Source organism: Rhopalosiphum padi, chromosome 3 (genome assembly GCF_020882245.1).
Source record: "Rhopalosiphum padi isolate XX-2018 chromosome 3, ASM2088224v1, whole genome shotgun sequence".
Taxonomy (NCBI): Eukaryota; Metazoa; Arthropoda; class Insecta; order Hemiptera; family Aphididae; genus Rhopalosiphum; species Rhopalosiphum padi.
The window spans coordinates 48,334,851-48,350,999 of record NC_083599.1 but is presented as its reverse complement, the minus strand read 5'-3'; the positions used below and the strand labels follow the sequence as shown (position 1 = coordinate 48,350,999).

The window sequence follows — 16,149 nt, the reverse complement described above, 5'->3', positions numbered from 1 at the left end:
AATTCCGTACATACCTACTTGAGCGTTAAATTACATGCTTGTGTAGTATGAAATTAAAACATAATAATTTATAACATTTAAATGGTATATACCTAGAATATAACATATAGTACATATATAGTTATACACGATTTATATTCAAAAATTCACGTTTCTGCAGTAAATAATAATATTAGGTATAATCATAGCATAAAGTCTTCCATACTTCGTATAATGGTATGTATATTATTTATTGCGGGTCAGATTTTAAAAAAAACTAGTTTTTACTAGAATTTCATTACAAATAACTATATAGGCGTGACTGCTGCGCCGACGGTAAATAGTACTAAAAACGCATTCTCTCGGACACCCTTTGGTCCAACTAGTTTTTACCATAGTAGATTTATATTATGCCTACGCATTATATTATAATATTCTAGTTTTACTATATACATAACCGATTTCTGGAATCTACCGCAACGCGCATTGCAATATTTTATAACTATTAAGCATTACTGCAGGTCACCATCACGCACTATATATACCTAGGTATTAATATTTAACAAATACACGAGTATCCACTATACATTTAATTAATAGCCAACGAAATATTTAGAATGTCGTACCGTCTTGATCAAACTATTGAGCACACCTGGAATGTCCTATTTAAAATCTGAGATGGACAAATGTTACTCGATTAGTATTGTAACTACCTAGGTAGTTTTATAAAATATTATCCGGAATCCCCTATATAAATTACATTTAGTTATCAATTGGTTTGGATTCACTAAACTCGAGAAGACAACTTCCTGATATTAAGTAAATTTATTTTAAGCTTATGAACTTATCTAGTTGACTAAATAATACAACGTGTTAATTATAAACGCAATGGCATATTATCGTACCTAACGCGTTACGCAGAAATATGACACATAATATTATGTTCCGCAGTAGACCGTAGCTAGTCGCATTATATTATATTTGTACTATTATTATCAGATTATCTCAAACAAAAGTACACGATCATGACTAAGCGTCCGAGGAATACGAGTATGCAAATATAGTCGCAGGGCAATATAATATGTATACATTCAGCAGGTCGACGATTTTAAATACTCGGGAGCTAATTTGAATCACAGGAATCACAGCACGCATAACGAATAACACCTCTCGGTAGTTGCTGCAAATCGAGATTACCATATTTTGCAACGAACAAAATGTTTAGTTCTAATCAGCGGTTCGAGGAAACTGAAATTAAACAATACATCACTCCCCTGCGCCCTGCAGCGGGTTAAGTTAGGTCGGATTCGGGTAAGGGTTATTGTTGTCCGGTTGTCGGCGACCAAATAAAGTGATTAGTAGAGTACACATTTTATGCACTAATCGCAATATTCTATACGATAATTGTAACAAAAGTATTAAACAATAGGTTATGATAGTAAAAAAAATATATATACACATTAAATGTTTCATTTTATAATTAGGTGTAAAATAATTTAAAATAAATTGTATTCAGCATAATTATATACCTACTTAATACACAGAAAAAATAATATTTTTTTACAAAATTTCTTGTCAAGATTATGAACTCTAAAGTTCACTTCCTGTTAACAACGATAAAATAGTTATTATTAGTTTACCAAAAAACGATAGATACGCAGTTGACAAAATGTATTATTATAATTTTCTACTCGACGAAACATTATTTTACATATTTATTAGATTTTGCAAACAGTACATAATTTAACTTTACTTCAATATGCCATAAATATTAAATTTTGTCGAATTATGCAAAATGGAATTATCATCAAATACATAGAATTATGCAAAAAAAAAATTGTCGTCTGTAGTAGCTCGAAACTGTTGTAATTGGAAAAAATTATTGACACAAATCCGAGAATTTAAAAAGGATTAAAATATATATAATTTTATGTACGAATTCACGCTCTAATAAAGTAATAAATATCTTAAAGAAATGTTTTCAGAAAAAATGCATAGACCTATACAATAATATAGGCATTACGAACGGAAGACATTAATAACTGCACTAACATTAGCTGCGTTTATCGAGAAAAGTCGTAACGCATAACACATAATATAAAAAATACTAAAATAAGCAAGTCAAACGGTAGTACAGGAGAAATGAAGAAAGCCTAATAATGCGACAATCCGAACAGGTGACTGCATGCAACGAGGGACCGACTTACGGGAGATAGATATATGTTATGATGTGACAGTTAGAATGGAACTTTGGACAGAATTTGCGGAAGCAGCAAGACGTGCATACACGGTCTACGGAAACTTTGAACAAACATAATAATATCGTATATATATTATGTCAGCTATATTATATATTATTTATCACGGACAATGATTTCGGGTAGTGGCGCAGTGACGCAACAACCGTGTACGCACTATAGCTACAGCTATACCGTCTTTATTATTATTATTAACAGTGTTTTTTTCTTATTTTTAAATCGCATTATGGCTGTGTATTAACCGACTCCGTCCGAGCTGAAATAAATCTATCTTTTTCTCGTTTTCCGTTTTGCAGACGTAAATCCAATATCGTTCGGATTGGCAGTCGTCTTTTTGTGTTTACATCAATAAAGGTTTAAAGTACACTAGATATTTCCGCACAAGTTAACAGTTTGATTTTGTCATAAAAAAAACTGCAGGTTCGCATTTTCACAAAATTCGCACATATTTATTTCCGTTGAATATTCGAAAATCTAAAATATTATTATTTTTATATTGAAACTAGAAATTATTGTAAGATATTTTTTAATTATTCTTAAAAGCTTATTAACAAAACATTTTTTAAATTATAATTTTTAATATTATGATATTTTCACGGGTCGCGAGTTGAGCACGCATCTACAGTATCGCAACAATACTAATATAATTAATAAAAAATTCAAAATTCAAAAGTTCAAACGTTCCAACACCTTTATATCTGCAGAGTAGGTAATTTGACATAAAAGCACTATAAAATAATTGACAGTTTTTTTTTTATTTTATTACAAGTTTAGATAGGGCCAATGTGTAAACAATGAAAATCGGACTTTTGATTACATATTTTTACATTATTTATTAATTAATTTTTTTATTAATACATTTTACAGGCGGAAGTCCTTTAAACATAATTTTATGATTTAAATACACTGACATTAAATTACAAAGACCGGTAAACGTGTCGTTATAAACCTTTGGACCTTAATCCGAAATTGTAACTTTACAAAGTACTGCAAAATAATAATTACTAAAACTTAAATTTATGATGTTTATTAATTAAAAAATATTGAAATAAAAAAAAAATATGTTTTAAACATTATTATTTCTTAACATCAGTATAATAACTTAAATTGTTTACGGTCGTAATCAAAAAAGTCCATTGATGTAGATGTTTTATTAGTTGAGTATCTAATAATAAATCATCTGAAAAAAACAATCTGCACAAACTCTTACGGTAGCGGGAGAACAAAAAATAGATCGTCGATTCGGGAAAAGCATAGGGTAAATTAAAGTGATAATAAATGCGTGGACAATCAATGTAACTATATTTATAGTATAGTTCTTAAATAAATAAATAAAATATCAGAAAGTTGTCTACTCATAGGTTCAGTGAATCCAAACCGATTGATATTACTCAATGGTTTTATTAGAAGTACATAACTCTACTTTTATTCAATATTTTCATTATACGCCACATAATAAAATAACTCTCTCGCTCCGTTCAGAAACCAAAAAAAAAAAAAACCTATCAGCGTCCTTATTGTGCGTGTATTTTTTATTCATACCTCGCCGGAAATCGGTTTTCAATTATTTTGAGTACTCGCGTATCTACTGCTTTATACGAGAGTATACCATGTACTGTGTGTGCACTTGAAACGGTCTTATGTGGGACAGGAACGTTTATATAATATTATAATATATTATACTAATCAAACACGTTTTTTATTCAACGTATACGTATGTTACGTGCGCGTCTATAGACCGCGATAAATTATCGGCGACCCGATACGTTAAATGCGCTTATGAGAAAACCACGAGGAGTTTCTGCCCATTCAGAAAGACACGCTATAGTTTCTAGAACATTATTATAATGTCTTCTTATATGCATAATTATGTGCATTTAGCGGCACCGAATGGAGGCAGTCGCCGGCCCGGCATCGCCGTGTACACAGATATACCAGGTATTTATAATATTATGTATATGTATATTATTATATAGCGTTTTTAATGAGGCGCATCACTAAGTGGATACAGTGTACGACATAATATTATTATTATTTTATTAAACGCACAGTGAACACATATTATAGGTGGATAATGATTTTACATCGTCGTTAATATAATATTTCACTTGAACACGGGGACCAAAACGGCTGCAATAACAAACCGAATTAGATTGAATAAATATATACGAAAAATAAATGTCTAATACTTATTTAAAAAATATTTGTCAGGTCTGTACGGCGATAACACGAGTAGGCGTAATAATAATAAGCCGTGTGCGTATACAATACTATAATGGCTGAAGACGTCGGAAATAATAAACTAATCGCTACGGTATTATACAGTTTTATGTTTGCGATCTGATTACATAGAAAGATCTTATTGGTTTTGTACGCTGTGTTTATATAATGTTATAAATATAAACATTTTATTTTTTATTACATGGGTATGTAGGTAACATGATGTAAGAATATTCATTGTTTCAAAAACTATTAACTATTTTTAAAATATTTTTATAAATTTAAGTCGTAAAAATCAAAAGTATGAAAACAATTAAATTTTTACTATTTTTTTTCCAGAAGAAAATATTTTTCGGAGTATTCCGATATACGAATATATGATATATGTGTATAAGTCAAATTTTGAACGAATAGTTTTTAAATGATTCATATTTTATATTATAAATGACAAATTATTCATTCGAAATTTGAATCTTTTAAACGGTAACACTCCTATAATAATATTACGCTTCGAAATATGAAATTAAAAATATATGTTATAGATTTAAAAAAAATAATAAATATATAATAATTTTTTTCTCAAAAATATTGTCTTGAAAGTTATATTAAATAAATAATGAAATTATGTATGTTATTATAAATATTAAATATGTCTTAGTTAAATATGACTACATACTTATACTCTAAGACAATATTATATTCAAATCGTTAATTATTAATATTATATATTAGAAATAGATGCAACGTTTTTCCTTTTTAAATATAACATAAACTATTTTTGTCCAATATCTGTGATTAATATATTAAGGTTTTTAGGAGAAGATAATAATTATAGAAATAGGTAACAGAAAATCATAAGCTAGATTTTGAAAAATGTATTAAATTGGTATTGGTGTAAAATAATTTTTCTTAAACACATAATAGAAATTATAAAAATTGTGTCAATTTGTTTAAAAATCTCACATTATTTATGTATGAGCTCCATCATGAAATTAGTACTAAAAAACTAATGCATTTAAAATATTATTTTATTATATTTAAAGTATATAAAAAAAAAAAAAACAGTACATCATTCATTACCAGATAGAGTTATAACTTTATAAGTTTGTTACACTTAAGAGGATGTCACACCCACATATATTGTCTTCGTCTTGGGTGAACATGGCAAATTTGTATTTAGCCATTTTAATGTTTTTAATTTTAATATTAAGAGTGTATTCCTTATTCTTCAATTTAAAAGTAAAAATATTACTAATTTTTTTAATTTATCCGTTTTTGCGTGATATCAGAATGTGAATTATTACATTTAAAAAAATGTTCAATCTCGCTTATAAAATCGCATAAAATTTAATTATTTTAAATACTTATGTAAAAAACAGATAATGTTCGTTAACTTCAATTTTGATTATAGGCAAATTCACTCTTTGATATTAAAACAAACAAAACACAGTTGGAACTACTGAACACAAATTTGGTATGTTGTAACTTGTAAGACAGCTGAAACAACACATACGAGTGTTAGTGCGTTCTCGCAAGTTCACATAATATTAAGCTACAAACGTATGCTATACGTATGCATTATTTCACTGATAATTATGCTTAATTCATTTATTGGTATCGAATAAGTAATTTTGTAGCGCCTACTTTCAATATCGTATTTTTCTTTATCATACACTTTTTAATAAAATTATTTTACCAAAACATGATATTATCTGGTTGTTATATCATCAGTTACTATAATAATAATACATAATATATTATATATTTGTCAAGTTAAGCTAAGTTAATTGAATACGAGATTGCTAAGTTAGAATTTAAGAATTAACAAACAATAAATTTAATTTGCTAAGTTCGTAGTAAAGTTTCGTAACAAATTAATGTCTTATTTTTGAATTTAGATAAAAACATTATTTACAAAAAAAAATTATAAAAAAATATGTGTAAATGTGGTCAACTTACTAATGAAAAACAATGTTATCTAGCATCATTCTTGTCAAATATGCATTTATTGAAAAGTTGATTTGTCTCGGTTTCAAATTAAAAATTGCATGCAAGTCACAAAGGGTTCTACTTGGTTCAATTTATATTATTACACAAACTTTACAGATTTCTGTACCATCGAAGGATGAAGGATCTGTACCGGGAAACATCACTTTTCTCATGATGGTCGACACGAACACTCTTCGATCGATACAAATATCATAGTCATGCGCACAAAGTGTGCTAGGTTCATAGGAAATGTCAAAATTAATTTATGCTAAGGCTTAAGCTAGGTTTAAGCTACAAATAAACATGACAAAATGTCAAAACAGTCGTATGGGTTACTATAAAGTTCAATAAAAATATAATATTATAATAATATTAACCTTTTATTAATTATTTAATAATATTGCTTATCGATATCACTATACGATTTAATGTATATTATATTATTAATTATTACCTTTATCCGTGGCTGTCACTAATTAGTTTTTTCAGAATTATTTTTTTTCGATTCAAAAATGATTTTTCTTCAATAAAACTACGCATCAGCTATCAGTGCTCCGTATTGTACAATTGTTGTTATTATAAGAAACAGAATGTGGTTCTCTTCTCTCTTGTTGATTATTATTCACGTAAATTAATAAACAAAACAACAACAATATGCTGCGCAATTGTCTACGATTTATAATATTGTTTTTATGAATCATCAATATATATAGTAACCTACGCATTATGATTATCGATGAATAAAATATAATAAAATAAAATATATAGCACACTATTATAATAGGATTGGCTTTTTTTTATAGTGTTAATATCGTGATTATTTTAGGGATTAGTTGGTTGGATTTTAAGATATATTAGACCATTTTCCTCGTGGCATCTCTCACTAAATTCCTGCATACCCCTAAAATAAATATTATCGCTTATATGTAATTATATGTATATAAATCAGAGCGCACCGACAAAATTAGATTTCCCGAGAAAGTATATTACTATTATCAACGTGAAAGTATATGTATTGTGAACGGCGACGTGAAGTATAAGCGCGTGGGTGTGCCTTCGGGCGTGAGGTGAAACTGTAATATGACGTTTGTTGGCAACGTATAATATTATACCCTCTTCGCAAACACTGATCTATCGGGCTTTCGGAGGCCAAAGGGCTCTATAGATAGCTGAGTAAAAGGAAAAAAAAAATTCTCCGAAGATAAAATATAGTCAATATCATAATATCATAATATTTTAACGTTTCTGCGTGTCGCAGACTTTGGTTTTTTTCGCTTACCTAGCGCGAAAGAAAGCGTAGATACCCAAAATATCGTCAAACTCGACACAGCTGTTTTTTTCTCCGTATCGGTCGAAGGAGAAGAAGATTAAATTTTTGTCGAACCCGTACCAACACTTTATTAGAACGACGGACGGTCCGGATGAATGCAACTGTTGAAGTAAACATCACTAATTTCCAGTAAAAATATCCACACAGTTGTATAACCCCATTTAAGTATAATAGAAAATATTATGGCTGGGCTGAGAGCTTTTTGTTTTTTCATATTTGTCGAGAAAAACATAATCGGATGTTGGATATAACGCACATGACAAAACCACGCACGCCGATTACATATTACACGCAACGCGTGTAGGATATGAACTTCAGTTGTCCATCACAATTTGTCCATAGAATATCGTGCGCATCCGGCAAACGTTTTCGTTACGCGTATTACGCGCGATGTAGACGACGAAAAAATAAATTAATTTTTAATTTTTTTTGTTTTTTTTTTATTTTAATAAACTTCAAAAATATATTTTTTTTATTTCAAATAATATACTCACCGGATACACTTTTTATAGAGCATTTTTCTTGTTTTTATTGAATTATTTTTACATTAAAAGTCCTTAGCCCCGATAATAAGCATTGTACAGTCGAACAGTGTACGCATTAGTGTTTGATTACGGACTGTAGTAATAGCTGATATGATCGAAAGTACCCATACTGTTTTGTTTAGTTCGGATTATATAGGTCAAAAATCAAGCACATCATTTTTGGAATGACATTAAATGTGCTTAAGGTGTATTTAAAATGAATTATATGTTTATAAAATTAGTGACGAGCTGATAGTCGACGACGCTACTGTATACGTATTCCTGTAATGTGATGCTGTGAATAATAATAACTTGTAGTGTGGTTTTAAAGAGATTTCTAAAAAGGAAAAAACCATTCCTTATGGGCCAGCGCGTATGTGCAGCCTACACGAGTACGTGCAAATATTATATGAGCATGTACACGTTTTAGGCTACTGCATTACAAGTCTACGACGATGATTGACTGCAAACTATATCGTCTAGACATTAGAATACATATATATATTTATTATACACAATATTATAAACGTATAATACCTATAAGTTTATAACGCAATATTGTACATATAGTTTTTTGACGCAGCAAGGATTTTGATTTCAGAGGATCTGTGATTATAATTATATTATGTTGTATGGGGTAAGCTCAAATATGGAATCCGGTACAACTATATAGGGCTGGGGACTTGGAGTATTTCCATATTTGTTCGGAAATATCTGATTCGATGTACAAATTTATTTTTTAAATGGTTAGGTTTTAAATTTAAAAATTGTTGGCGCCTATTTTTGTATATTTGTGCGTTTTTTTAATAAACCCATATTTTAAACCATGCAGGACATTGACAACATGACAATAAGCCGAGAATAGAATATTTTATAATCGTAAATATTTTATGTGCTTAAGCTGATGTAGTATTGTAGTTGGCCCGCTATGTTAACTTTTTTACGAGTGGTTTTAGTAAAATCGTTTTACCGCAGGTTCCCCGTAGTTATACGCTGCACTATATAACCTGGAAATAAAATTGTAATCTACTTTATAGTGAACACCTGCAGATATATATACATGTTTGTCTTCGTCCCAATGTCGTAGAAGGCCCATGTCGATTGTTGGTGAAAAAAATAAGTATAAAATCCATTATTTCAAAAGCTCTGTTCCAAGAAACATACTATGTAAAGTATTACTTTTGCAAATAATACAAGAAACAACGAATCGCACATTTTTATAAATTCTCAGCTGTTCTCCATACCAACTGTAAAAAAAAAAATATTTTACGAAAAAAAAATTAAAGAGAATTCTTACCACCAAGTCGATTATATATTATAGTGTTTCGTTCATATTTTCTGCTTAATTATAGGTGAATTTAAGTATATACCTAAATAGTCAAACATTTTTATTAAAATAAAACAACGCTATTGAGTGCAACATAATATGTACCTATACATTTTTCTACTGCTTAATTTTTGTATTTCTCGTGTCAGCCTTTTAATTTATCAGCCATTTCGTATCTGAATTTCGTAGTCTATTGTGTGTCAGCTTTTTGTACCACGCCCTCAAACCCCTTGAGTGTTTCAGTGTGTTTTTTTTTAAATGTTTATCAATTAAATACCTGTATTCTATTCATATTTTTTGGAAGAGGCTTCTAACAGCTTTGGAAGTCTTAGCCCTTCCGAACTTTATGTTTTCGCCATTGGCAATGTTTTTATGTAATGTTTTCTGTGCGCATTTTTATGGAGAGACTTAAACATTATCCCCACGACCATACTACATAACGCGCGGTATTGAATATTCTTTGTTTCTTTATTCTACGTTTTTTTTTTTAAGTCAATAAGGGGAGAAATGGAAAAAAAATATTAAAATCTGTTAACTATATAGGGTACTTGACATTTTGTATAACTTGGCACCAATATGTTATAAAATATAATATTATATTAAAATACATATTCGTACAAATTGCAATTTTAAAACAATATGGTTTACGTGATACGTTCACAGAGCATTTTAAAATGTTCTTGACATTTCGGGAAAGGCTCCAGTCTCCCCTCTCCACGGCTACGCCACTAATTAGTAATTTTTAATAAATAAACACATGTGTGAGTAGTAACGAATCGCCCTTATTGCGCATTTGTTTGGTGTGCATCAATTTAATATTACAAGTTCTACAAGACTATATTAAATGCGACACGGTACTTACCTGTGGGTATATAATAATATGATAATATTGTAATTCATAACCACTACGCGACGGTGTTTACACGAGTGACGCGTGATTCATAAAATATCGTATTATATTGTGATGCATAATATTACAACGATATCGTAGCACACAACATTTCATAATAATGCATGCGAACTGCACACAATATTTTATTGTGATCAACAAAAATTATAATGTTCGTCGTTCGTACGTTATATTATACATCACGAGTTTATGATAATAATAATAATAATAATACCTATAATGCGTTGAGAATATTAGACACCGGGAAAATCTGGTCATCGACATCGCAGCTAACGCACTGTATACAAACAGAACGATATCGTATCGGTGGAGGTACACAGAATGATTAAGTAAGCGATTAAATAACGAGTACTTAAATATTGTATAATGTACATATATAGGTAATACACGTATACATATATTGTTACATTAGCCATCACATACCTATATATAATATATACCATAATACGACGTTGTACATTATATTGAGAAAATAAAAAGCCACTTCTCGCGTGATGTTATGTGCAGTGTAACGCTACGAAGTAAACAAATATTTTTAATGTGGGTAGGTACCTGCCTATATATATGATATACGTATGATATTATACGTATCGATGCGCATTCAGAATTTCTTACACAACGATTAGCATAATATCTGTACGGTGTATATATCGTAGCATTATATATATATTATATATATAGCTATTTCAGGTGATTACAAAATCCGAGTCCCGATGCCTTGTTAAGTATTTACAGACGCATTCCGCCGTTCAACAAATTATTCACATTATCCAAACGCGCGAGTATGGTATTCTCACATAACAAATAGATCTCATTGGGTATACACTAATTACTAAATTATTAAACAGGTACACCTAACCTCTGTCGTGTGCGCGCGTAAAACTTATATATATATATATATATATATATTAGTCTATGGCGACGGTCGCCGTTGTCATGAAGCGTATATATACGAATCATATTAATCGACTGCACAAGAGCACATATAATAATAATGTATATATATAGATACGCATTATTATAATAATACATATATTATATTATATACCGCTGACTTGTGCAAGAAACCACTTTGATAAATGCCAAACATAATGTTATTCTTCGATACGAAATCAATCGTACACCGATCGATCCGCGTTAAAAAATCTATATACGCGATGCATACACACACACACACCGATATCTGCATATAATATACATCCACATAATATATCATATACGTCTGTATATATGTAGACAGCGCGCGTTAAATCGTATTATATACGCACATATACCTATACGTACGAGTAATACTATGCGATATTATTATTATTATTATTATTATAGGCGTAGATACTGCATAGGTTAGGAAGTATATAGGTGTACGACCGACCGTCTATGTGTGTATAATATATGATATGCATAATAATATTATAATATCGTGTATACGGTACATACCTACCTATATATACCCACCGCCGTATAATATTATTATATATTATTTAATATTATACTATACACACGCAGCCGCTATATTTTATTATATATTATATACTATATAGGTATACGATTTATCTTGCGTATACACAACGCGCAGTGCAACAGTGTAACACACAAGTGCCGGCATATATTATATATACAGTGTGTTTCACTAGTGCAGAGGCGCCAGGCTTTGAAAATGTCATGGGGCACTCACTGTATTTTATAAACACGTATACAGTTTTACCTAAATAATTACTATAAACATTACTAATCGTTAAACGATTACTAAAATATAGTTATTTGTTGTTTTGTATATGTTATAAAATTTTAATAGTATTAGCGATTTCAATTTTAGGGGGCTGAGCTCCACCTTATATCGAGCTTATTGGGGGTTGCAGCCCCCGAGCCCCCATGTACTCGGCGCCCCCGCACTAGTGTATAAACTTTAGAATGTCGTGCGCTTAAAGACAAAAACATAAGATCGGTGTAGTATCGGATCTATATATATATATATATAGTGCAGTTGAATGAATCGAAATCCACAAAAAGAATTTTTTCCGAAGAAAAAACAGTGATTTTCATTTGTGAAAAAACACGGCGTCAACACGCGACACTCTGTATAATATCATTAAAAGGCACGAGAAAAAAAATCCTGTTTGAAGATATGGTGCTCGTCAAGTATACTACACAATTCTACAAATTCGATGAAATTCATTATCGATAGGACAAAACAGAAGTATATGCGCGTGTCCAGTCAATCACCCTGTATATAATGTGCGCATACCTATATATACTGCGTATATCATAACGCATAAGGACGCGTATTACATTGTATTGAACACACCGAAATATTAACGTTTTCGGCCACGAGGACTCGAGAAATGAATAAATTTCGTCCGTTCTGCAGTCGCATACACATACTATTGCAGCGCACCTGCCACGAGTGTGTGTGTGCGTGTGTGATATATTTTTAATACTTATTATAACCTACGCGGGCGTTTATGATGTGAAAATAAAAAAGCAATCGTCGTGCGGATTGTTCGTAAAATTTAATTTTTTGGACCGCTCCGATGGATATTTATTATTACGATATGGGTTACCTGCCTCCCGACAGGATATCACGGCGATAAATTATACGGCCGTTCGTGTTTTGTTTTTGTTCTTTCCCCCGGCCCCGACAATAATATAATATAATAATAATAATAATAATATTACATAAATAGTTCACGAAAGCAATATTGGCGCTATGACCCCGTCGTAACATTAAAATAGGTATTCAATACAGCAATTGGTACTATTTTTTTATTATTATTCACCGATAGTATATATATATATGTATATATATTCGACCCGAGGGCAACTGGTACACGCCCGAAATTTCACCGCGTGCAGTTGGTTTTATATTATATTGCATTATGTACGTATGACGTACCTACCGAAGATTTTTTTTTTTTTTTAGTATTATTAACGTCACATTCGGCCGAAACCGTAACGTTAAGTACTGTGCGCCGCGTGGGGGTAACCTCTACATACACCTGTTGTACGGGCGACGACGGTCAGCGGGCGTATATAATAATAATAATATACCTTTACTAGGTAGGTACATGCGTCGTTGTATTGAACAGATAAATAAATAGACGGCGTTCGAGAGAGTTGCATAATATTTTGTATTGTTATTTATTATTAACAGCATACATATTTTATATAGGTACATACGCGTTTAGGCAAATGGACCCGAAACGAGCACCGTTAAGACAAATAGTGTTATACATTTTATAATATACCATTTGCAATCATAATAATAATAATATATATATATATACGAGTATATTGTAATACTGGTGTTTGTTATATTATTATACCACTACAAGTATATTATATAAGAAAGACGAATAGGGCCTGGATTAAATTCCCTAAAAACTATCAAAAATTACCTTTTATTACGCAATAATGCCCTAATAAAAAATTACCATTATCAATTACATTTTTTTTTTTACGCGCTATACTTAAATAATACTCGCAAATACCTGCGAATAAGTATAAATAGATTTATTAGGTGAATAATTAATCTACATTTAAATAAATTACAGTATATATTAGTTAACCTACTAAAAAAAAATTTAAAAAACTGAAATTAAATCGCATACAATTATATACATAATTATTACCTAATTAATATAGATGAACTCTAACTATAAAAAAACATTGGCACCTATACAGTAATATTTTATATAATAACCCAAAGTAAAATATTAATAAAATAAGACCACGTGCGAGTCATTTAAGACAGTAGTTAGTGCATATGACTCACGCTTTTAAAAATAATTTCATTCTCCTAGACGATATAAATGACGATAGCCACCCAAAGAAAATAACCATTTTTTGGTTAAAATTATATAAAACTCGCCTAAACGAACACCGTCCTCATACGTCATGTAATATCGTCCCACTCACTCATCTACAGCGCATATACAAAACGATGGCGATCTTCTATAACAATTAAATACAATAAAATCTCTAAATAAGAGACATTCTCGTTTCGTCTACTATTTGAAGGAGTCCAATATTTGAGGAACCTGGGGATTAATTTGAAGTATATATTATTTTTAGGTATAATAATTAATATTGATATAATAGATTTATATTTTATAAAGGTAACTATTTATAATATATATACTGCAGGTACATGTTTAATATTTAAAAATTAAAAATAATTGATGAAAATATGTAGAAATTAGTTTTAGATATAAGACTAACATTTTTGAAAATAATTATCTGTTACTTTAGATTGTTTTATGCCTTGGCGCATAAAAATATAAACTATAAACTACAGTAAACAATGGTTCATTTCACTCAATAGTTTAAATTTGAATTTACGCAAATGTTCTAAATTAATCAATAATTAAAATGTTACAAAAATGTAAGCGATTTAGAATGTTCAGTATTAACTATTAAAAGATTTTTCTATAAAAAAAAAATAGTGCATATGACGTCACAGTCCCACGTCCGCTATTCAGAGGTGTCTGTTAAGGGGACGTATCACTATAATATAATAATGTTATTTACCTAGTTATACGTATAGGTAGGTACTGAGTAATTCAGAAAAAAAGTCAAAATATGATGCTGAGAGGTTTAAACCGTGACACTTGAATCATATTTTAAATACATATTCTAATTAATATTGTATTCGACTGTTTGTTCTTCTTTTGATAAAATATAAATATTTTAAATTACATGAAGGGCGATTCATCAAGCATGTCCATGCCGTGTTTTCCTATAATAATGATAATAACGTTTAGGTATTATAAAATTTTGATATTATTTTAAACATTTAAACTACTATTAGATGTGTATAATATATACCACCCAAGGAGTATCCTGTGGCCAATTACCAATTTTTTTTTTCGATGAGATTTTATGATTTGTAAAATACATAATATATTCAATGTTATTTATTTTATATTTTTATAAAACCATTATTAAGAACTATTGTCCTTACTATATTATATACATTTTATTAACTCAAAAAATATTTGTACGCATTTTGTTTGATTTAGATAATATATTAAAGTTTCTAAAAAAAAATTATATTCTTAACAATTTGCAAAAAAACATATTGTTGTTTCCTATTCGAAAAAAATAAGTCTGTATATAAAATATAAATGTAATAAAAAATTGCAATTGAAGTATGGTGCTTAAGTACACTCGAAAGTTGAAAAAAAAAGATCGGAATTTAAATAAAAAAATAATATGGTGATTGTCAGTGAGACAGGCTTGGAGGATCGTTCTATATAATATTATTACAGGTATTATAGTTTAATATATTATTGTTATTTATTGTATTTCCTTGATCTCTGATAACTGATGTGTATTTGTGAATGATCAATAAACAGTATAAATTGTGTGACTCGAAACGACGAAATCGATTGTTTATGCGTAGAAAATAAAAATAAATGTCGCACAGTATTATAATAATACTTCCTATTCTACAGTAATATGTATAATGTCTTATCTCGGTGTGTTTTATCATCGCGTGTGCAGGCTGCAGATGTGTACACATAGATTAAATAATTATCATGAATGCATCATAATATCATATTTATTATTATTAATTAATAACTATTCAATTATTGTCTATAACACTATAATAT

The 16,149-nt window shown here is 29.7% G+C and overlaps 1 protein-coding gene across 1 annotated transcript in view; it reads right to left on the bottom strand.

Moving 5' to 3' along the window:
* Positions 1-7,021, bottom strand: part of LOC132927776 (syntaxin-16-like) — a 40,631-nt gene extending 33,610 nt beyond the window's left edge. The window contains exon 1 of the mRNA XM_060992370.1: positions 6,901-7,021. The gene's annotated coding sequence lies outside the window, so the exon portion shown is untranslated. The remainder of the gene's footprint in view (positions 1-6,900) is intronic.
* Between the last annotated feature and the right edge of the window lie 9,128 nt (positions 7,022-16,149).